The 21506-nt window shown below is 45.3% G+C and overlaps 2 long non-coding RNA genes and 1 other non-coding gene across 3 annotated transcripts; all 3 read right to left on the bottom strand.

Moving 5' to 3' along the window:
* Window positions 1–6227: 6227 nt before the first annotated feature.
* On the bottom strand, window positions 6228–6569 carry LOC143127000 (uncharacterized). The gene is made up of 3 exons (XR_012987509.1): window positions 6542–6569; window positions 6399–6422; window positions 6228–6294 (listed from the first exon to the last, which is right to left on the bottom strand). It is a non-coding gene; the product is annotated as an uncharacterized LOC143127000 (long non-coding RNA).
* Window positions 6570–7305: 736 nt separating this feature from the next.
* Window positions 7306–7781, bottom strand: LOC143127924 (uncharacterized). The gene is made up of 3 exons (XR_012987733.1): window positions 7711–7781; window positions 7537–7626; window positions 7306–7386 (listed from the first exon to the last, which is right to left on the bottom strand). It is a non-coding gene; the product is annotated as an uncharacterized LOC143127924 (long non-coding RNA).
* An 8219-nt stretch (window positions 7782–16000) lies between these two features.
* Window positions 16001–16074, bottom strand: trnan-guu (transfer RNA asparagine (anticodon GUU)). The gene has a single exon. It is a non-coding gene; the product is annotated as a tRNA-Asn (tRNA).
* Window positions 16075–21506: the final 5432 nt, after the last annotated feature.

Here is a 21506-nt window from a genome sequence, read left to right as displayed (position 1 = left end):
CATTTGAAATGGCCTGCCACTGGGGTTCACTTAAATGTAGCTCATTAACGGTAGGCGACATATCATCACAAAACGATCTGAGCTCGCAAAGTCGTTCTAGCATGTCGTGTGTGGAATGCCAGCGCGTGGGGCAGTCAACTATGGCCCTCCTGTGGCCCATTCTTTTAATAACGGCCACAACATTTGGCGTTATTTAACGGCGTGCTTTACCAATGATGTTAGACACCCCCTTCTCTTTCAATGCATCATCTACTGCTAGTTGTAAAGTGTGTGCTGAACAATGCACACTGCGCAAGATCTGCCCCTGAACAACAGAATCAATTTCAACATCAGGTTCTCTTCCCGTGTCGTCAGCTTCTGTGTCTGCATCAGTGTCCTCCTCATCATCATTGCCTGTCGCTTGCAGGTCGGACAATAGTTGCACTGCCTTTTGCATGTTGGCACCGTTGTCCGCAGTGATCGAGTACACCTGCTTCAGACTGATTTTATACTCTTCCAACACCTCCTGTACCACAGAAGATATATAGGAGGCCGTATGTCTTTCGCACAGTTCTCGAACAGCCAACGTCCGTAACACAATGTTTTCTCCTTCTGCATATTGCACATTAATCCCCAAAACAGAGCGATCCCTGCAAGTGCCACTATCGATTTTCAACAGGATAAACCTGCCACTAAGCTCGTCTATCAGTTTTCTCCTTTCGCTGTCAGCGAGTGTTGTGACCCTCTCACGAATGTTGGCTGAATTAATTGCGAAACCATTTCCAATTGCTTGTTGTAGTGGGTCAATTATTTTTCTAAAGCCAGTGTCTTCCATTAAGGAAAATGGTCTGCCGTTCACTGTGACCAGCTCCAAACACGCATCTACGAGGGCCTCCGATGTAATGGGTACATGGAGCAATTTTGGCATCTTCACAGTAACCTCATCTAAAGTTCTTTGACTTGTGCCAGGTCTTTTTTGTGTGGTAGCAGTAGAATTCGAAGACTTGTTGAACAGGTCCGGGTGACGCCTTTGGATATGCCTCTGCAAGTTCCCCCCATGGTTGCCCGCTATTTCGGCTCCACATCCCTCAACGTTGCACTTCGATTTGTTTGTTGCTGGGTCAAAGGAAAATGTTGGCGATTTGGATTCTCAGTATGTCTTCCCATCTACACAAACAGAAAAGGTGCCACAAATGAGAAAGATAATCCGTTTAGTGTGTTACCAAGAATAGCTAGCTATCTGTGCATTAGGCAAACAGAGGTGTTGGCGCCATTTAGCCAAATGTTCGCTAGTCCATCATTAACGTGGATTCGACAAATATAGCTATTGATATTGTGTTTGGAATGAGCTTTTTAATTAACGATGGGTCGTAATTTACCTCTTATTTAAGATGTGGAGTGGAGACACCGCTCCGCACCGCTCTCTCTCAATTCAGTCAGCGAATGTCACACAGGAAGTGAACCTCAGCAGTCATGGTAACGTGCGCAGGAAAATAATTACTTTTTTTTTTTGTTAATTAGGCGAAACGAAAACTTTGAGGAACGAAATAAAACCGGTATTACCGGTTACCATTACCTGTTCCAGAACATAAAAAATAATAACGTTTCCGGTTTCGTTTCTGTTCCCTGTAAAATACAAAAAGTTCCCGGTTTTCGTTTTCGTTCCTTGAACCGGTTCAAAGCCCTGCTATGCAGTATTGGGAATTTCCTTACTGTTTTCTCGTTTTTTGCTTCTTTTTCGCTGGCTCTGTCATGACGAATGTCTGAGAAACAACATCACTACCTTTTTCTAACCATGTCATTGCCACACACACTAGTGGGGGCAGAATTGGAAATGTGTCATAAAGTGACAATGCATTGGTTGATCTGGTTAAAAAGTCACAGGCTAGGTTATTGGTTATTATTGTATTGATGCTATTCATAAATAATGAGCTGTAAAGTAACTCAGACTTACAACTTTTTAAAAGGATATCGACTAATTATCATTATCGTCAAAATCACAAAAAATAGAGATATTATTTTTTGTCCATATCGCCCACCCCTAGTTTGTACCACAGCTTCAGATCTTGCCGCAGCTTGCCAGACTCGAAAATGGCTTTTGAAATCCACCTCTGACTAATGGCGCCCTTACATTGTACGATTTTGGTCTGTTTTCACAGTCGGCGACAAAATTTCCAAAGTCGGACAGAAATCATGGGAGTTGTAGGCTAGACTACTGGAATCGCGGCGCGCTCCCGTCAACTAGATCGTTAAATTTAAGGTGCCAATCTTAGCGGTATTATGTCAGTCGGAGTCAGTCCTTTTCTAGTTTTGCCGTTACGACAATATCAAACATGTTTGATATTATCGCAAGTCTTTCTAGTCGTGGCTCATGCAAATAGTGACGTGAACTATAAAAACCAATAGTGACCTCTCTCCAACACCAAATAGGAAGGGGCAAAGTAGGCGACAGCTGTAGCCTATGATTATTTGTTATTCTTATAATATTTGTCATTTCTTATACATATTGAGTCGGCTCTTCCACGTGACAGAACGACTCTATATTGATGTCACGCATGAAACAATGCTGCAGAAACATGAAAATACGACTTTGAGTTTAGTATGCTATAATTTCGGTTCCTGTTTATCTATTGCACGATGGGTAATAATTTAAAGGAATCTAGTTGCAGTCTTGTAAATAGTGACCCTGCAAGATCCCTAGTCATTGCAAAATCATAGTCTGTGACTTAAAACTCTACTACTTGTCTCTAGATGTGAGAGGGTCTGAAACTGTAGTCTTTCAAAAATCTTTTCCAAATCCTTGCAAATCTTTCCAAAGTCTGTCAGTGTAAGGAGGGCTTAAGATGAATCATTAGCCTGGCGGGCCATCCTATATCATTGACATGTATAGTCTGGCATCGAACCATTCACCTCGCTTAATCCAAGGGGCGGGCAGAGAATTGTCTTTCAAACTGCCTAGGCATGCAATAGGCCAGCGCTACGACCATATCCGTATCTGGTAGGCAAAACGGCAAATACATCCTTCTTCGAAAGGAATGACTTAAGTGCATTGTGTTGCCCAACTTTCAAAGAAAAGCACAAGTCCAACTTCTCCAAAGTTGACGCCAACGCCGATTCAAACAACCGCTCTTCGTTTGCCATAGCCACCTTCCTTGTTGTTCACCGTTGCAGGACTGTCGTTATCCTGTTAAGCCCGCCTTAAGACTCTCTAACAAAATAGAGCGCTGTGATTGGATGAGGTCCACGGCGTCAGCCAATCGAAATTCCTATGGTTCGATACTAGACGTACAGGCTGAACAAATTAATTTGCTGCCGCTAGGGTGCGTCTAGATTTCTAGGCTAATGAATCATAAGACGATTCACCAATGGAACGAAATGGCACTAGTTCCGGACTCCTAAAAGGGCGTGGTCAGTGATGACGTTGAAGCCGTTAAGCCATGAATTCGTAGCCGCGGGAAAAAAGACAAGTGACGACGTTGAAGCCAGCAGAGAACCATGAATTCGTATCCGCGAGAAAAAGTGATTTGATGAAGCAGGTGGTTGTCGAGGTAAGTAACAGTTTATATCACAAAATAATGTTGAAAATTATGTATGTGAAGATTATATTTGTATCAGTTTTAGTTAGAAAATGTATAAGCGTATTGCACAGCCAGTTCAACAACTGTTTCGCCGTTAAAGGGGAACTCGGCAAGTCTAGCCATTTCTTCGCTGTTTTTCACTTTTGTCGTTGCACGTTTTCTCAACGACCTCCCCCTACAGCTCTGGGACGTATATTCCACAACACATCGTAAAAAAAACAAACTCACTTGCGGCACCCTCCTCCCCCTTCCTATCGCTGCTGATGAGCAATTGTTGCCAGTCAACTTCTTCGTGAGGAGCAATGTCTACCGAGGTGAGTAATATCAAAGATTCTATAGTTAACTTTATCAACCGTCTCTGGTAATATATTACACAGTATCATAGAACATTGACATGTACATTTTGTATTGTGTTATCAACCATAAGCTGTAACAGGGGTTGTACGGATGGGAGCGTACTTATGTTCCCCGCACAGCACTTTACCTCGGGAAAGCCACCTTGACTCGCTGTGAAACAGTACAGCCTTTTGGTCAGCTACCATCTCTTCGCAAAGTGTGGAGAATAGACTCGCTTTTAAGGGCCGGGTTTTGATTAAATTCACCACTCTCACAACAATATTCAAAATATCATGTAGGTCGGGACTAACTAAGCTGCCTTGACACGAGCGCTTCCCTGTGAATAACACAGTAGGTTACGTCCATTGCGCATCGGGTGCTACCTGGTCCCAGGCTACAGATAAAAATTTTTTTTTTTTAAATCCTGTTTTTCACGTCAGTTCGCGCCCCACCTGTCATGTCTCCGCGACCCACAGTTTGAGAAACGCTGATTTAAACACAGCAGGCCGTTGCAACAAGACAGTGAGCCAATCCTAATATCATAGGAAAACAGGTGGGGCTGTGTCATTAGGCTGATTGCCACTGACACCAGCTACTGTTACATACAAGACTTAAGTGTCTCAATTAAATCAATTAAACGTGACTATATTGCACTGGGCTCCGCACTGCGCCTCTGTGCAAAGAACTTCAGTTTGCGGCGCCCCCTCTCCTTCCCTCATCACAAACAAAGTGTGGGCACGGAGCAACAACAACCCGCGCCTTGCCGTGCGGCTGCAGTCTACTTGGAAGCAGCGGGGAACATAGGACCCTTTTTTCAAAAAAGGGTCCTATGTTCCCCGGTAGCGGTTTCAGCGTGTTTACAGCGAATTTGCATTGCTCTCTTTCATTCATATATAGCCATGTCTTTCATTCACATAGTCACGCCCTTCCCCTACAGTTCGCTTTGCATTGAGTGGAAAGTGTGTAGAGCCTGACCTTAGCTACCGTCATTGGTCGATAGTAATCTCTGTAAACATTTAATTGGTCAGTCAGTCACCTCAATAGCGCAAACGTCCTTGTTTAGTGTAAGTTCACTGACGAATTAAAACGTACATTTCCATGTTTTTGTCTCGGTCGAGATCATGAAGCTGAGTGCTGACCTGCAAAGCAGGCACTTACTGGTCTACTTGTCGGTCGCAAATAAAGGTGTCAACGACCTTCAGGTAGGCTACACAATGTTCAGCAAAGCATCGAACGGCAGCGAGGGGTGAGAGCTCATCAGCTAAAGTGACAGAGTTTTTCGACCTTAACATTACGTCTCCAAAATCATTTTGATGGCACATAACCTCATAACTAGACTGTAGAAAATATAAAATGACGAACGGCACTTCTGCCATTGTCTGAGCGGCCTTCTCTAGACGATTGCCGACCTAGCAACTTTCTAGTTTCTGGTAGGAAACTGCACTTTGGTTATCCCTTTAAACTGCCTTTAAAGGATAGCCTGCACACTGACAACAGCAGATGTCAATAATTCTCTATCTACTGTAGCCTATATTCAGGTGAATTAAATATGTTGGCATAACATGAGGGATAGATGTAGGCCTTTTTCTTTACAAAAGAAATATCTAATAATAATGGATTGAAAGAGGCAGGCCTAATAATAGACCAGACATGCTTGAATAAGAAAATGGACAACATCCTCATCAGTCCCCATCAACACAACTGTTTTCACAGGTCAGGATTATTAAACTCTAAAACAGATTGTCAAAATTATAGAGCTGGCTACTGTAAAAGATTCAGGTTGTATTTTCAGAAACATCTTGGATCAAATTTAGAGATATGCAACATTAAAGATGGGTCGCCATCCAAATGTATCTTGCGTGTATAGAGCTCAACAGCCCTGCTTTTATTGTAATTATTGTTTTTGCACATTTAAAACTTTCAAGTGTTCAAAATAGTCTTTTGAGGCAGTGTTTTTCTGTTAGCAGGCCGGCCAATAAAGCTCATTATCATACGTAGTCACCCTATGGAAACATACCTTTCGAAGCCTTTTGCTAAGACTTTTAGCAGCATGCCAAATGTCAAGCGAATGCTGTAAACCCCATGCTTTATATCGTCCACGTTCAGGATCTGTAAAAAACAAAAGACTTTATGACACAATTACAATATGAAAGTCATGACTTCAAGTAACAGCACATAAGTTCTGCTTACTCAGCAATGCAGTGATCTGTGGGGTGAGCATCAGTAACCACTTCTTTTATTTTGACATTCGGGAGCAGAGCATCCATGGTGCGAATGAAGCACTCTTTCTCCATTATCATCGAGTTGCGACTGGTCTCCCTTTTGTCCACAGAAACAATGTGGATGATGTCTCGCGAGTCTTGTTCGATTGTTGTATATGTGCAATATTGAGCACAGTGTCCTGAAACATAAGCACAGTGGTTAAGCACAAGTCCTTAACCACACAGAATAAACATAGCACAAGTTCTTAACCACACAGAATAAACATGTGCACTCAGAACTTACCAGGAGAGTCCATTCGGCCATCCCCTACAGCCAACCGATATTGAAATAAAAGGTGTTAGAATCAAAAGTCTGAGTGAATATAAGTCTTGGCTAAACATTGATTTCTATGTAATTGATTACGAAGACACAAAAGTATGCCTCACCTAGGACAACAATATGGTCCTTTTGGCGCATCTGCTCCAAGACTTCTGCCCTGATGTTGTCCCAGAATTCTTGGACAGGCTCTATGCAGTATGCGTCTTGGATACGGTAGTATGTGGATTCTGTCACCATACCCATGGCCATGAACTTGAAAAGCAGAGCTACTTTTCTGTAGTTGTTGCCAGACAGAAGTATGTTTGTGCTCAGCATGAAGTCCCCACCCTGCATGCCAAACTTTAAAGTTGGCTGCGAGTTCCATTTCCACTGGCTGTGTCCGAAGGGGCATAACTAATGTAAAGGGCAGAAAAAAATACATCAAGACCAATCAAGCAAAACAAAACGGGTATATAACAGCTACAGTATGTGCGACCAAATGTGCCATTTCTATGCAAGCCTTCACACCTGTAATGGCCACAATCAGCAAACTCTACAAAAAAATCACCCTCCCCCTGCCTTTTTATTTAGGTGCGAGGGGGGTTGGAATCTAATTTACATGTAAATTCACATTGTCTAGCACCATCTTACCCATTCCAAAACTGCTCCAGTCCCCCGAGGTTTCAGGGTCACCTGAAATGGTGGCACACCAGGACATGGAACACCAGACAGTCTGTCCACGTGCTTGCAGTTCTTGATGGGTAGTTTCAGGTGCCGAGCAAGTAGAAGGAGATTGTCATTGTAGGTAATGTTGGCACATTTACCAACCAGGTCTTCCTCTGTAGTGACTCTCTGTTGGTCCGAAACAGATTCTGAATCCGATTCCTCTACAGGAGGAGCAGCTACAACAAAATCAAACACAGCTTCGTCCACACTGATTTCAGGAAGCTTGTCTGTTTTGGCACCAACATTTCTGTGTAAAGAGACCAAATATGAATACATTGATCACCACATCAAATTCCTATGAACTATTACATAATCAATCTATTTATTACATAATCAATAAATTCATCAGTGTAACAAGCAGGCAACTACCTTGTTTATTACCAACAAGGACATTTACCTCAAATGAAGAGATGGGACAAAGTCCTCATCGGAGCTGTCCTCATCTTCCAAATTACTTGGATGAGCCCAAAAATCATCCATGGCAATGCTGTTAATGAAACATGTATGCAAACACCTTAGAATGGTTGTATAAATCAGTGGATCTAAATGAAACACAATGTACATTTCTTACTAGGTATTCCTCAAATCATTGAGCGCCTCTTCATCTGGTGAATCTGGGCTTTCGTCTTTAGTGATATCCAGAAAGTGCATGCTGCAAGCATAACAATAAACACATGACCAACTACATAAACAGATGGAAAGTAAACAAAACAAATCCAAATACACTACAGCACAGTATGAGGTGCAAGGGAAGCTCACCTGGATTCCAAAACCTCTATCTCTCCCTCTCCAACCAGTGGTTGAACACCAAGCTCAGGAGCTTGTATTTCTCTGATTGAAAAAAATGAACAGTCCATTAATCACTTTCTGCAATATCGTCTATGTCTGAAACAGCGGTCCTGTGGGAGGAAAACAAACTTACAAGTCACGATCCGACTCCTCGCCGATTCTCGACACCACTGGTTGTGGTGGTCTGGACTGGCCCTTGCGTGGTGTGGATGTGGTCACTTGCCAGCGCTTGTAGCTACAACAAAATCGAGAGAACAGGCGTCACCTTTGCACAATCTAACTTTTCTACACAATGTAAAACAGAACAGACATTGATGACTATTGCTAATCCATGACGAAATATGCTGCTTCGAGACTTGATAACTAAACTGAGATGTATTTTTGACCTAGGCTAAAACACGAATGCAGAGACACTATATCAGGGTTGTTAGCCTAGGTTATTAAGTAACACTACACGGCCTAGCGTAACAAGCAACTGCGTATACTTCCAATATAAGGGACATACATTCAACGAATGCGTAAACCTCGGTTGTCTGGTAAATTTGCCACATAGATAGCAGCAACCCCATGCAACAGTAATCTACCGTACTCAAAACAAACGGGTTGGCTCGCTGGCTAGCCACTAGCCAGCCAGCTACCGGACACGGTCATGGATTGAACACATTTACAAACGCTAACAAGAATAAGAAATAATGAATAAACAGGAAATAAAGACGTACTTACAATTGCATTAGCAGTAACGCCAGGTCAGCATCTGTTTTGCATCCTTTCCCTTAGCTCACGCCATTCTGTGAACGCACGACCGATGTTTACTCTTGTGCGGTCCCTCGCTCGGTCAGCCGCTTTCTTCCTCTCCCTCGCCTCCTCCACCGAGAACCGTCTCTTCTGTCTTTTCGCTGCCTCTGCCATGATGACCGGCGTGGCTAACCGGTACTGAGGGGGGCGTGTGCGTTTATGGGGAGTTGCCGTAAAGCAGTTTGTGTTTCTCGCTGGTTCTCGCTTCACAGGATACTTCCTGTTTCAAACCTTTCGGGACGCTAGTCCAAAAGTTACAAGGTTGGTTTTCCGCCTGGGGATGCTAGAGGGAGCGGGGAAAGTCACCATTTTCACCGGAACAGGTCAATTAACCATCCAAATGATTTCTAAACGGGTTTATTAAGTTGAAATAGTTGCCAAGTTCCCCTTTAAAAATAGCATCTGGAGTAGCCTAGTGTTAGTTTAGCAAATCTTCGGTTAAATCTATCTGTGGTAAATTAGTTAGATATTAACGTTGAATAAGCACGGTTTAATTACGCAGATCCATATCATACGAGTGCAAGATCAAAGATACGGTTTAAAGAAAAAGCGAAGATCTGCAAACCGGAGAGCTCCCATTAAAGTTTTTTTATTTTATTAGCACTAGTGGTCTAACGTTTCAAGCCCTTATGGCCCTTCCCCCAGACTAGTCTAGGTAGGGCCGTAAAGATGCTGACGTTACCTTAATAATGTACTTTGAGTAAAATAAATTGAACAAGATAGCACATCTATTGGCAAAATGAAAGAGGACGTACACATTTTCTTAAGTTTGTAGAACCATTTACTGTAACATTCATGATTAGCCAGTGAAGCACTTTAATTTCCTTCTCGCACGTGTTCCTTTCTCCTGAAGCCGATTGTTTTCACGGCGTAGTTCAGCACCAATCCTACACAAAATTAATTTTTGTATTATTTTTTCTTGTAGAGCAAACCTGTGCTCAGGATGTAAACGTGACATGTCATTAAACACATCTGATTGTTGTATGTCATCTTTTAGTTTTTTGTAGAGTCCGCTCTCTGCCCAATGGTTTTTTAGTAAGGGTGCTAGTTTGGCCTCCATTTTGATAATTGTGTCTGTCATTAATTTGGATGGTTCTAATAAATTTGCGTTGTGTGTGTATCTTTTCCTTTTTATAAATGTAGATGAATTGGTCGGTGTGGTGGTGTAGTTGTGGTCGGTGTGTGGGATATGGACCAGGAGCTCTTCACACTGGGAGCAGGAGGAGAGTAGAGGATCTGATGTGATTCCTTTTACGAGCCACCCAGAAATGTACGTTAAAACTTCCTTCTCGATGCAGTCTGAGGTGACCTCCATCACATCCATTATTTCAGCCTCCTCTGTGATGTCTTCCCACTCTGTAACACACTACATAACATTCTGTGTAAGTATGTGTTAGATCATTATGACTTTTATGGTAGACCGCAGACAGGGCATGATGGCAACATACGCTGAAGTGTAGATTGTGAGCAACATTTATTATTTATTTAATAAGGAGACCCAAGGTCTATCTAAGACCAAGGAGCAGGACCGGCGCACGCAAAAATTAAGACGCAAGGCCGTCGAAACGTTAGTCGGTTTGCACTAATGAAAAATCACTTAAAGCTTTGTGTGCTCCGGTCCTGCTCCTTGGTCCTAGATAGACCTTGGGTGTCGTTACTGACTTCTGCGTCCTGTTCCGTGAGCACCAACCAGGCTATTTATTAATAGCGTCAGATTACCATTTGCATGCCCCTACCTGAGACATTGATGGTGTCAGAGACAGTTGGTTGCCAGTTGTAGTCGGCCTGTTGCGTTTTGTGTTGATCAGACTGGTGTTATGGTCTGACAAACAATTGCTCCCCATGCTGGTTGTTAGTTCAGCAATGGAGGCACTTTTTATAGCTGCTGCAAACTCCCTGCTGGTCAGATTGAACCTGTGGCCCCCCTTGCCACGGATCACGGAGAACAAATTCTTTTGGAGTGAGCATGGGTCGTAAACAGTATGTTAGATATTGGATAGATTGGATAGCTTCTGTGATTATATGTATGTGTGTGTGTGTGTATACGTATTGTAACGTTTAATGCATACGACACCAACGTTGTTCAATGGCAGCTTTATTGGCTCACGAACGAGGGCAGGAACTCAGACCAAGACTAAGACACAGATTACAATACACACAGGGCACGTCAAGGAAACACACGTACTACACCAACAGGGGAGGTCCAGCCCCCCACACAAAAAGGAACACACACGAGGGAGAACTAAAAGGGAAACATGTCACAATAAAGACGCTAACATTACACTTATAACTTAGGAGAATAACGACATAAACCCCCCAAATGTTCACCCTCGTGTCCCAGCATGCCTTTCGCTGGAGAACGCTTACACAGTCTTTATGCGCCGACGCTACATAGCTCTACATAGTGAAGGGCGCTGCATGGAGGAGAGCGTGGCGCTGGCTGAAGGGTGCTGCATGGAGGAGAGCGTGGCACTGGCTAAAGGGCGATGCAGGGGGGGCGAATGTTGCGGCAGGTTGGTCTATCTCCCCAAATGTCAGACGTCTTTTCAGCCTGGCCGTGCCTGCTGTATTTGACGGCAGGGAAAAGACATGTGGGTTGTCCACCACAACTACGACGGACAGAGCCTCTTTTTGGGGTGTAGACTGCTGCCGCACAGGTCCTGCAATTGGAGCCTCAGGACAGGGGATGGCTTGTTGCAGCACCTCAATCGCCTGACTCCGGCTACGCTTGTTGTACCTGAATAAAAATAACAACATCAAAAGGGCAGTTTTAAAGAAGAGATATATTCCACAAATAAAGCTGTTGTTGCTACCTAGGTTGTACAGATATTTATTAATTTAGATAGATAGTTAGATACTTTATTGTTCCCCAAGGGGAAATTCAAGGTCTCAGTAGCATACAGACATCACACACAACATTCACTAACAGCAGAAAAAGTAATTAAAAGCATATAATATAAAAAGCACAACAAGAAATAAGGACAGTAGAAGATAAAGAATATACTAAAATACAAGTTATATATATATGTATATAGAAAACTACTATCATTAAGTACAGGTATAAGTGTGATCACAATCCAGCTTTGGCATGGAGGGAGGGGTTATGCATATGTGCTCATATAGCACGCAAACAGTGAAGCAGTGACACAGTGGTAAAAAGTGGCTAGTGGACAGACAGTACACAAACATGGAGAGGCAGACAGACTATGCGGAGAGGTCTATCTCTTCTCTTTCCTTAAGTGAAGCTCACTTTACTCACCATTGTGCCAGCGTCGCCGTGTTCACCTCGGGCAGCTGGATAGTGGTGTCGGCCATCACACGTGCATTGTTGATAATGCATTGCCTTAAATTGCTATATGCATGTATGATCTGGGTCCACCGGCTCTGGCTTCCCTCTGGGCTTTTCTTTCGGCCAGTGATGGCCATGCAGAGCTGGATGAAGATGGCCTCCACCAGCCGGTTGCAGTCTGGCCACTGGGCAGGACCATGTGACCCAACGAAACACCTAGACAATTAAGGCAGTGCAAAACATGGTAATTATAGATATGGTCAAATGGATTGTAAACAACAAAAAAAAAAAAAAAACACAAAAATCAAAGGAATGTACCGTCTGGTGGACTCGTCCTAAAGCGACCAGTGCTCAGGGTCTGCTGGTGGCGAGGAGGATATGCTGTCCTGCCCTTATCGAAGTCTGACAAGCCCTGCCAGAGGTCTATTATGTGACTTGCCTCCTCCAATGTCAGGGCAAGACTGTGGCTTTTGAGGGCCACAAGGCAGCGTGCCAAGTCCTGGACTGCTGGATAGCCGGGGATGTTGTCCGGTCCAACAGTGCTCTAAATGAATAAAATGGAACATAGTGACAGACTTGTAGCAAAGCATAATATGTTAGGATTGATTTGTCAAAAAATCAGCAAAAAAAGTCAGACGGAGGCACAGGATCAGGAGCTACAGCAGACGGCCCTGTGGCAGGTGGAGGGGCTATGGCAAGCACACCTGTGGCGGCTGGGGACTGGGCAGTGGAGGGCACTGCTGTGGCAGGGGACCGGCTGGTGGGTGGTGTGGCAGGCGCTGAGGACGCACTGGTGGGTGGTGCAGAAGACGCTGGGGATCTGCCAGTGGATGGTGCAGCAGACGCAGGGGACTGTCTGGTGGATGGCGCAGCAGGTGCTGGGGACACACTGGTGAGTGGCGTGGCAGGTGCTGGGGACCAGCCTGGGGATGGCACAGCAGGCGCTGAGGACCGTCTGGTGGGTGGTGTGGCAGACGCTGGGAACCGTCTGGTGGGTGGTGTGGCAGGCGCTACATCAGCAGATCCCGCGCCAAGTGAAGCAGCCATGGTAGCGGGACCAGCCAGTGGGGGAGGTTCCATGATGGGGACAGTTAAGTCCTCTACCATCCCTGCCTCAGGCTCAACATAGCCCTCATCCTCGGCCACAGACACCTCCTCTGTCTCCAACGTAGCCAGCTTGTATTTGTAGTCCTCCAGGGCACTGCCAGTCTGGCGATACAAATACTCCACCCCAACAAGCTCACCTGAAAATCACAAAAACATAAAGCAAACACATCAAACTATAGATTATGTACAATTGACCTGTCGCTAAGCGCCACACTTAGAACGCTGATGAGCCAATGACAGTTCAGCCTCAGCGGGACTCGGACATCAGCTCGGACAACTCCATAGGAAACAACAGGGAGGAGGCATAAAATGACAAATTAATGGTTATTTATGGAGTTTATTAACTCAAAAAACCCAGACGGATAACCATGGTCAAACGTTTTGCATGGGGGACGTGTAATACTGATAGCCGGTACCCCGAGAGGCTAGAAAACGGGGTATATTTCCATCAACAGTAGCCTACAGGACGTCTCTCGCGTTTGCAACAGCTCGACGTAATGTAACGTTAGGCTACTAAGCCAACAACGTGGGCACAGGTTCCCTGTTAAAGGAGAATTCCGGTGTGATATTGACCTAAAGTGTATTGAAACATGATACCGAGTGTGAACGTATGTCTCATAGCCCATCTCGGCTTGTCCCCTGCACTCCAAAATCTGGCGCTAGTTAGCCGATGCTACCAACAGCTTTTTTAATAGTGGTGCTTCGGCATCGGGCTAGCCATGCAAATAAATCACTGTTTTACACCCATTTACGATGCTCAATGTATCTCCACACATCATTGGTAGACTTCCAAGGGCCCTGACATTTAAAACGAGACATTGAGAACTTTGAAAAAGCACTGGTAGTTTACTTACAAGACGATTTATACAGACAGTATCTTCACGAAGTTTAGCGTTTGCAGCCATCTTGAATTTAGTCAGGATAAGTCGAGCGATGACTAAGAATGAACAGGTATGATAAGGGATCAGATTCCAAAAATAATTCAGTGGAAATGCATGGATTCCAGTTTCTTCCAGTAGCACCACTATTGAAAAAGCTGTTGGTAGCATCGGCTAACTAGCGCCAGATTTTGGAGTGCAGGGGACAAGCCGAGATGGGCTATGAGACATACGTTCACACTCGGTATCATGTTTCAATACACTTTAGGTCACCGGAATTTTCCTTTAAATCCCAAGATGAAAATGCTCATTAACCAACTACTATATTCTTACTACATCAAATATTAACGTAATCTAACATATCTTAGTATCAATCTTCCACTAGCTAGCTAGCTAGCATTAACGTCAGTGGTTTTTGCACGGTGATTTGCACGGCTACTCGCCACAACTGCTTGTCTCCTTGTATGTATTCTAAAGTTTTGAATACACCCCTCCATAGCATAATTAAGTCGCTTTTGATAACTTCTGGAGGAAAGGAAATCCTTTATCGACCAAAACGTCCTCAAAGCCTGCTTTCATATACTGTCAGCTGCCATTGTCCACAATGTATTTCTAATCAAGTCTGGTTTGTTTGTCCGAGTTTTCACACGGTAACAATGGGGGGCGGAGCTTAGCGACAGGTCAATTATTACACCGGCAAAGTATATAATCACCGCTGTCAATGGGAACTGGCGGACAATAGATTATTCCTTATGTAGATGAAAAACATTTTAATTCAAATGAGATTTTTTAGCCACAAAGTAAGTGTACCAGTGTATTTCTGTGGAGGTGTGTATGTCAGGACCCCCCTTCCTATGACCTTCTCCGCGAGCTGGTTGACAGCATGCCGTAGAAGGCCACTGTAGGAGTGGGGCTCCTCTCTCCCCTCCGCAGCCATGCTCCTGTCCTCGTTCCACCTGGCAAGGCCATCCACCAGATAGGCCTGGAAGAACGTAGCACTGGCCAGAGTTCCTACAGATAGAAATAGTTGTTTTAGTCAATTGTGCTTTAATTCTCTACATCAATCTACATATTTTTGTGCTAAAGTTGAGATGAGTTTTTACCTGGGATGAACCGGTTCATGTGGAGATGGAAACTCTCCAGAGATGTTGACCCCCTGGCGCATCTGTAGGTCGGCAGAGTGTGCCCCCCTTTCTTCAGGGTCCCCGTCTGCATATACAGCTGCACGCCAGGGGGGTCCTGGAGGCAGCAGAGATGTTTTTTTTGTGCCTTCCAGATCTCCGCCATCCTCTCACTGTGGATGAGGGGCACTCCAAGAGTGTTGCACCCCCTCTCCCCGTTGTAGGACACCAAGAGCTGGGTGATAAGTGCCTCCATCTCATCACAGCTCCTGGTGGTCCGCCTGCAGTGCAGCGCCATCTCTGCCCTGGAGAGGTGTCGCATGACATCAGCAGGGGTGGAGGGGTGGATGTGCCTCGCTGCCAGCTCAGCACGCTTGGCCGCCGTCAGGGCACGCATGTCGTCCTCATCCCAGATGAAAATACACTGGCTCAGTTGGTTCAAGAAGCCAGCGTAGAGAGAGTGGGAGTCTGTAGTGCATCCAACGGCAATCCTCCGCATGTAGTGCCATATGTCCAGTCGTATCACCATGCGGTCCCACGTCCTGAACATCTTGGACAGATGTGTGGATCCGCAGCAGTCCCGGTCCACATAAAGCACCTCAGGAGCTGGCACCCCAGCATCCCTCTAGCGGCTGACGAGGCCATCAATCAGTGGCCTCGTCAGCCGAGGTCAAGGTCGCAGGTTCGATCCCCGTACGGGCCAATTTGTTTGTTGCTCAAAGAAGCTCCCTCAGAGCCTCCTTGTGTCTGTTCCGCGGCCACAGCTGCCTCACTGCGCAAGAAAAGCAGGTTTCGCTTTTCCTCGCAGCGTTTTGGCAAAGACACGTGATGAGCTGCTGGTGGAAGGTGCCAGGAGTGTGACTATATTGCTCAAAAGGAGGACGTCCCTGGGTGGGCTCGAACCACCAACCTTTCGGTTAACAGCCGAACGCGCTAACCAATTGCGCCACAGAGACTGCCGTGGCCTCTTCCTTTAGGGGCAACATCAACTCGGACGTGTCTTTTCAGTCTTTCTCTCAAGCTGGGGAACAATCGGCCAGGTGAGATGGGGAAGAGGGGGGGAGAAGAAAAAGGAAGGGGGAAGGAAAGCACTGGTCCCTGGAAGTACATTGAAATGTAATATAAAAATTTCAAACTGAATCATTGTTTTGCATACACAATACTTGAACCAACATGGCTAACAGACACAAACCTGGTATGAAGCGGTTCAGGTGGAGATGAAAAGACTCCAATTAAGTGGAGCCTCTCGCACACCTGAACACCGGTAGCCGCACACCTCCCTTGGTCAGCTCCCCAGTTCTGGTGTACAGAGCGACACCCGGTGGGTCTTGGATGTAGCCTAGAAATCTAGACGCACCCTAGCGGCGGCAAATTAATTTGCTCAGCTTGTACGTCTAGTATCGAACCATAGGAATTTCTATTGGCTTAACACCGTGGATGACGGCCAATCACAGCGCTCTATTTCGTTAGAGAGTCTTAAGGCGGGCTTAACAGGATAATGACATCCTGCAACGGTGAACAACAAGGAAGGTGGCTATGGCAAAAGAAGAGCGGTTGTTTGAATCGGCGTTGGCGTCAACTTTGGAGGAGTTGGACTTGTGCTTTTCTTTGAAAGTAGATCAACACAATGCACTTAAGTCATTCCTTTCGAAGAAGGATGTATTTGCCGTTTCGCCGACCGGATACGGATATGGTCGTAGCGCTGGCCTATTGCATGCCTAGGCAGTTTGAAAGACAATTCTCTGCCCGCCCCTTGGATTAAGCGAGGTGAATGATTCGATGCCAGACTATACATGTCAATGATATAGGATGGCCCGCCAGGCTATCTTGGATGCACTTCACGTGCTTCTTCTGAACCCGCCAGATGTGCTCCATCCTCTCCTGGTCAAACAGGGGAACTCCGAGGGAGTCGTTGCCACGGTCCCCCATGAGGGAGGAGAACAATTCCTCCAATAGCTTGACCGTGGTGTCCTCTCCCCGTGTCCTCCGTCGGCAGTGAAGTGCCAACTCCTCCCTGGTCAGGTACCTGTCCACGTCCACCGTGGACAGGCCCTGGGCCTGAAGCTGCTGTGTTTTTGCGTGCCTCAGGAGCTCTACATCAGCTGCATCCCATTCAAACATGCACGCTGAGAGGCGTGACATGAATCGTGGGTACAGCTGATGGGCATCTGTGGTGCATCCCAGGGCGAGCCGCCGCATGAAATGCCAGATGTCCAGCCGTACCACAAGGTCTGGCCACCCGCCGAATCTGGCCTGCAGCTTTGTTGTATCTGCTGCCTCAGCACAGCATCCACAGTCCACATACAGGGCAACAGGGGGATCCACACCGGCCTGGGCATACCTCCTCACCAGGTCATCAGCCATTTTGTCAAGACCGGCTCCCTCCTGAGCGGTCAGGACACTAATCAAAATCAGCCCGTGTTCGTTACCCACGGACGTGAGCCAGAGAGCTGTGCCCTTTGCCGTCCCAGCAAGCTTCTTTGTTATCTGAAGCACATAGAACACAAACACAAAACACTCAATATGACTGAGAACAATGACATACAATTTAGGCAGTATTTCATATGTATTTCAGTATTTCATAAGAAAATAAGTTTGCTCAACCTTTTTTGTGGAGTCCATTTTTATTATTCTGCCTAATGTGGAGGTAAGGTGGGCCTTGATGTCATCCAGCCTTGTCAATATGTCCTGGCTGTACACAGACAGGAGCCACTTGCAGCTTGGCACCACAGAAGGTTCAGGTGGCTCAGGGAAGTCCATGGGCAACAGTCCGGGGCGCTGGAGGAAGGCCACGCACTCGGTTGTGTACCGAGCCACACGGTTCAGCCACTCCTCTGTGTGGTTCTCTTTCAGCTGTTTTAACAGCCGCGTAGGGCTGTTGCCCAGGCCTCTCTCCCGCAGCAGCCGGATCACCCGAATATCACAGGCAAACCTTTTTCAAAGACAAATATATCAGTAAGAACGTATGAAATTATTATTCTGATTCTATATGGCAAGGTAAGAGAGAAAAGAGATGCCACTCACTTTTGAGTCAGGATGACTCTAAATTCTGACCTGTGAGCCAAGTCCAGCTGCATTAGGACAGTCTGGCTCCACGAGACATGGGAGGCTCTACATTTGGTGCAGGTCAGAGTCTCCGTCACCATGTTGTAGGTCCTGTCCACGTCCAAGACCCGTCGTGACCTCTTGTGCAGCCCTGCCCCAGTCAGCTGATGCTGCCCACAAGCGGGGTTGGGACAGACCACCCTCACCTTCCACAGCTTGTATGGCATCCAAACAAGCAGTGGGTGGGCAAAAAAGCGGTCCGGAGCAGGGGCCTGGTGGTACAGCTGGCTTTGCTGCGGCGGATGATACCAGAGCTTCAAGTTGTCCTGGAGCTCCAGCTTCCCCTTGGACCCCAACCTGAACAGCACCTTGGAAATCCACCTGTGGTCTTCAGGTGGCAATCCCTCTGACCACAAACGGGGCAGCAGAGGTGCTGATGCAGGCCCAAGGTGTTGTGGTGCTGTCCTGGACTCTGTGTTCTTTGAAATAACAAAACAATGTATACCCACTTTACACTGCTAAAAGACACTGCTGAATGAAGCTCTACATATGAAAATAAATGTTAAATTACTTACTGACACAGAGGCACATACTGCTACATCTGGCACTGTAGCTTGAGCCTCTGTATGAGGGTCTGGGGTCTGTAAAGGTATGTCAAAGAACATTTGTTAGAAAAAACACTATGGATGCCATACATATTATGAAACTGCTTAAAGAACTAAAAATGCTCGAGCTGTATTTGAAAAGGTAACTCACTGAGATGGTTGAACTGGCTGGAGAACTGGCACTCTCCTGGGTGTCCGTGACTGGTAACTGTAAAGCAGTGTCTGAGTAACTTGTATTAAGAACCCCCCTTTAAACAGTTTCAATTTGATCTCTTCTTACCTGGGTCACCCTTCTGGCCACACTTAAATTCGGTCTTGCCGCAGAGACATGGGCGCCACCGAATCTTGGCTTGGTAAACTGAAAAATAATAGACAAAGGCCGTATCATGAAAGAAACATATTGTCAAATATGTCATATTTCATTCAGTGAATGAAATGTAAAATATTGATGGTCTTTTATGAGTGTCTATAACTATTATGAGTTTGAATAATAATTACCATTGACAAATGCAATGACGGCCTCTGAGGACTGGGGCCTTGGACTGGAGTGTGACTCCCTGCAGCAGCAGCCTGCTGACGTCCTGCAGCAGCAGCCTGTGGACTCCCTGCAGCAGCCTGTTGTCCAGCAGCAGCCTGCTGACGTCCTGCAGCAGCAGCCTGTGGACTCCCTGCAGCAGCCTGTTGTCCAGCAGCAGCCTGTTGATGTCCTGCAGCAGCAGCCTGTTGTCCTGCAGCAGCAGCCTGCTGATGTCCTGCAGCAGCAGCCTGTTGTCCAGCAGCAGCAGCAGCCTGTTGTCCTGCAGGCCCCTGCCCAACATTTGCTCTGTCTGCCTGTTAACAAAATTGATACATGACTAGTTTTAGTTTGTGTACTGTTTAGAGTGCGGCACATGCACACACATTTTTAATTGACCAGTGTTACCTTCTGAGTGTGGAATCCACAGACACACGTGACTTGGCCAGGGAACAGGGACCTCTGTCCAGGTCGCGTCATTGGACATTTTTCAATCTACAAGTAACAGTTGTATGTTTCTAGTTGAGCATGAAGTAATTACAGAGGATTGCATTATTTGCCATTACATGTTTATTACCTCCTAGTAATATTGCCATATACTTGTGATACGGTGAGCATAAATGTATTATGAGAGTAAATAAAAATTACTAAAATATATTGTGCCAAGTATCATACCCTCTGATATAGTTCGTGCCACTTCTTCTGCCTAGGAGCTGGCCTGTTTCCTTCATTTGAAGGCCAGGTTCCAGTACTGGCAAACTTCCTCAGGCGTGACATCCATTCTGTGTCGGACATCGCCTTGTGCGTCTTTGATTTAGAAGCCTTTGATGATAAATTCATGATGATTTTTTAATACATAACACCATAATTGCTGATACAAAATAAATGGCAGACATAATCCCATCACTTTAAGCATTGGTGACACAAACCACTTATTTTAATAATACTATAATCTGTTTTTAAGATTACAAATGAGTACCCTATTCTTAACGTGAACAGTGTGTACATATGACAACAATATGCAATAGTTTTCTGCATCCTAATGGTTTGTTATGGTTGTCATCAATTACCTTACGGACTATTTATAGCCCATGTCCGGTTAAGCTGCAACGTAACTCTAGCCAATACTTTACCGTGAACTGGTGCCAAGGGATTGAGAGAGGGATACATTTAAACTACAGTAGCCAATTAAAATAAATACAAACATGGTGAAATAGGTGGTGAATAAGTGAAAACGATCGTTTATCATATACAACACCAACGTTACCGTCAGTCATAGCCTACCGGATGTTGACAAATGTTAAGAACATTTGAACAGTGTGTACATATGACAACAATATGTAATAGTTGTCTGCACCCTAATGGTTTATTATGGTTTTCATCAATTACCTTACGGACTATTTATAGCCCATGTCCGGTTAAGCTGTAACGTAACTCTAGCCAATACTTTACCGTGAACTGGTGCAAAGGGATTGAGAGAGGGATACATTTAAACTACAGTAGCCAATTAAAATAAATACAAATATGGTGAAATAGGTGGTGAATTAGTGAAAACGATCGTTTATCATAACCAACAACAACGTTACCGTTAGTCATAGCCTACCGGATGTTGACAAATGTTTACTAAGAACAGCGATATTCGAGTCAGAGTGTATTCCCCACATATGCCGTTACAGCTTAATAAATCGATTTGACAACATCACACAATAGCTGAAATTATTTATTTACTGTAAAATATGTCATCGTATGTGCAAATGCCTCATCTGAATAGACAGACTAGCCTAGCAAAGCCTATCAGCCCACTGCTGTCGGCTAACGTAACGTTAAGTTATAACGTTAGCTATAAATCGATAATAACGACACCACACGACAAGTGAAGCTATTAAGTTATATAATCGAACACAGTCACAAATATGTGAATACTCACCATTTCGATCAAATAAACAATATATATGGAAACTTCCGCCGCGAATGGTTGCTTAGCCTGTTCCACACTCTAACGTTAACGAACGCCTCCCTGAGGTAAACACAGCAAGTGCTTCGCGTCATAACTCTCGCCCCTGATTGGTCAAATGTTACAGATGTTGAGAGCCTGGGAAGAATGTGACACGGAGATTGGCGGAGAATGTTACAGAATGTTGAACGCTCCCAAACGAGATTGGCCATCTCCTGTAACATTGTTCAACATTGTTCAACATTTCCCCGGCCGAATCGACGGCAGCTG

The sequence above is a fragment of the Alosa pseudoharengus genome, unplaced genomic scaffold, assembly GCF_046254945.1.
Source record: "Alosa pseudoharengus isolate Yale_2024_CS ecotype anadromous, Long Island Sound unplaced genomic scaffold, YU_APseudo_1.1 YU_APseudo_1.1_scf_17, whole genome shotgun sequence".
NCBI lineage: Eukaryota > Metazoa > Chordata > Actinopteri > Clupeiformes > Clupeidae > Alosa > Alosa pseudoharengus.
The sequence above is the reverse complement of the archived record's forward strand: the minus strand, read 5'-3'. Positions and strand labels throughout refer to the sequence as shown.